Genomic DNA, 2,734 nt, shown 5'->3' with positions numbered 1-2,734 from the left:
TGCAAATAAGTGCCACAATGTATTGGTATAGGCACTTAAATCTGATGACGTCATCAGGCTTTCGAACGTCCGTTAAATGTTTGACTAAAACGTTTTGTAGCACGCGGTGGTATATGCTGCGTTGCGCGCAACAAATGCCGCACTTTTAAATAAAGTCGCTAGGAACAGCGGAGATCCCAAAAAGTAAACAAAAGTTAAAGTCTAATATCTTGAAACCCGGTGAATATTTTTCGGTGAAATTTGGTAGATATTCGTTTTCGCTCTTTCTGAACCGAGCGACAACACTTTCATGCCAATTCATAAACTTTTTTAAAGGTGGGAGGGTCCCTTTAATTTCAATATGATTATAATATAATCGATGTCTGCTATTTCAATCACTCCCCCTGATCATTGCTGAACGTTCGCCACCGCAACAAAACAAACTGTCAGTGATCAATATTTATATTATCGATAAACACAAAAATGCTGTTTAAACTCTCTCCTCTCTTCTGTTCATCTCTAGACTTCTTCTCTCATCTGCTCCTCCGCTTAAACTCCAGCTGGTCTCCTCTCCTGGCGGCCTCCGTCGCGGTTCCTGGCACCCGTAAACCACTTTCGTGGCGCCACCTCCAGCTGGCCGTTGTTGGTGTCCTGGGTAAGCCCGTTCCGCCGCACGGCTCCTGTAAAATAAGCACCAGCAATGTAAAATGTGCAGACACATAAGCGAATTGTGTATTGCCCGTGCTGTGTTCTACCATGATTCTGTATTTTACCTGCATTAAAAGTAACATCATCTGATTTGACTTGAATAATTGAGAAATGAACTTTGAATTTTTTTTTTTTTTTTGCAGGAAATAATCTGATGCAGAATAAACGTACAAGGTCCGATTATGATGGACACAAAGGACATTAGTGCTTTATAAGTCGGCTGCTTGGAATTCGCTAATCGGACAGTAATTAACGACATCTGAAATAACATATGAATGGGAGTGCTGCTGTTATTCTGACATCCGCTATCAGGTGTCCAAGGGAGTTGGGCAATTAAATAAAGAGATAAAACCATTACTTACTGAACACGACATCAAAAAGCCGGGTACCGCCGAAAGCCCTTTTCCCGTGCCGTCCATTTACGCTTAGTCGCGTAGCGAGTGCGCTCGTCATGACGCCTGCTATCGTCCTTCGGACCGGTGTAAGCGGGGACGCTTACACCGAGGTCGGCGACAAACAGCCACCCGGAGTATCTGTCCACTGCCACGAGGTAGGTACTTCCTGCCGGCGTGATCGGCAAAGTCGATGTGTAGTTCGAACGGCCTTTCCGCTGGCGGTCTCCTCATCATGGTCTCTTGCTGCTGAGCGGGTATATCTCTCTGGCAGCTGGTACAGCAGCGGGTGACATTTTCCACATCCCGGTAGATCCCGGGCCAGTAGACGATCTGTCTTGCGCGGGCCTTCGTCTTCTCCTTCCCCAGGTGGCTGGCGTGGAGGGCTTCTAGAACAGTCCTTCGTAATTGCTGTGGTATGACGAGCCTGCAGCCGATCCGGCCTGACCGACTGGACATCTCCACCGACCGCAGTGACGCCTTCTACCTCTGGAAGGAGAGATGGGACGACTACGTCCTGATGTCACAGCTGCGACTCGACCAACTAGCGATACAGCTGGCGTCGCTGCGGGCGCGCCTCTCCGAAGAGACTCGAACGCGGTCGTGGTTGCGGCGCGGCCGCCACGGCTACGCCTTCCTGCTTCCTTTCACTTTCGTTCATCGCACTTTGTACTCACTATGGGCGGGTTCGAGCTGATACCGACCGCGCCATGTGTCGGTTCCGCCCGAATTAAGGCTTTATTGGACACGCACACCACTCATAGTCTCAACGCCAACTGGCCCGCCCAGACGCCGCAGCCCCGCCAGTCGGTCGGCCGGTCACCGCCCCGGGCGGTGCAGAGGCGGCCCCAGGCCCCGTCCGGTGGGCCGAGCTCCGCCGGCGGGTCGCCCGCGCAGGGGCGGGCTCAGGCGACACAATCATACGACACAATCACAACATTGACTGTCCAATATCAGCCGTAGCTGGTCTCACAAACGATCAACTATGCGACTTCCTCACGACGTCGAAGTGTATTTTGGAGGCATGAGACTAAACAGCGAGTTCTTTTTTCTTGTAATATCATACACATTGGACAATGAAAAAATAAATAATGGGCTGCCCACATCCAGCCCACCTACACCCCACTACATGGGCTGCCCACGCAGTGCCCATGTTAAGCCCACCATACAGGAACACCGCGTGAATGCCTGTGTTCACCAAAATTCCTGGATATGCCCTCGTACATGTGCAAGCAATCTCATTATCAACCATTATGCCTGCCAAAAATATGTGGGCAGCCCATGTGGGGCCCACATGCAGCCCACATATTTGCCCATCTCTAGCCCATGGCCCACCTAGCCTACCATGCCCATCAACTGCCCATGTGGGGCCCACATGGGCATGCTGGCTGGGGTTTGCCCATTTGGGCCCCATGTGGGCCCCGGATGGGAGTGCCCAGCTTGTTGGTGCCCAGTTTGCCCACATTCTGCCCGCATCCAGCCCAGATAGGTGCCGGGTCAGTTAACAAAATTTTGTAATAAAGGAAATGTTTATATATGGTGTAGGTGTCGGGTCAGTTAACAATTAGTTTTGTAGTAACTTTTGCCCATGTGGGCCCCGGATGGGTGTGCCCAGCTTGTTGGTGCCCAGTCTGCCCACATGCTGCCCGCATCCA

At 51.2% G+C, this 2,734-nt stretch overlaps 1 long non-coding RNA gene across 1 annotated transcript; it reads right to left on the bottom strand.

Annotated features, from left to right (window-relative positions):
* Positions 1 to 425: 425 nt before the first annotated feature.
* On the bottom strand, positions 426 to 2,456 carry LOC122377409. The gene is made up of 2 exons (XR_006255860.1): positions 1,050 to 2,456; positions 426 to 659 (listed from the first exon to the last, which is right to left on the bottom strand). It is a non-coding gene; the product is annotated as an uncharacterized LOC122377409 (long non-coding RNA).
* Positions 2,457 to 2,734: the final 278 nt, after the last annotated feature.

Source organism: Amphibalanus amphitrite, unplaced genomic scaffold, assembly GCF_019059575.1.
Source record: "Amphibalanus amphitrite isolate SeventyFive unplaced genomic scaffold, NRLGWU_Aamphi_draft 000044F_arrow, whole genome shotgun sequence".
In the NCBI taxonomy this organism is placed as follows: Eukaryota; Metazoa; Arthropoda; class Thecostraca; order Balanomorpha; family Balanidae; genus Amphibalanus; species Amphibalanus amphitrite.
Note: the sequence above shows the minus strand (reverse complement) of the source record. Positions and strands in the feature narration are given on the sequence as shown.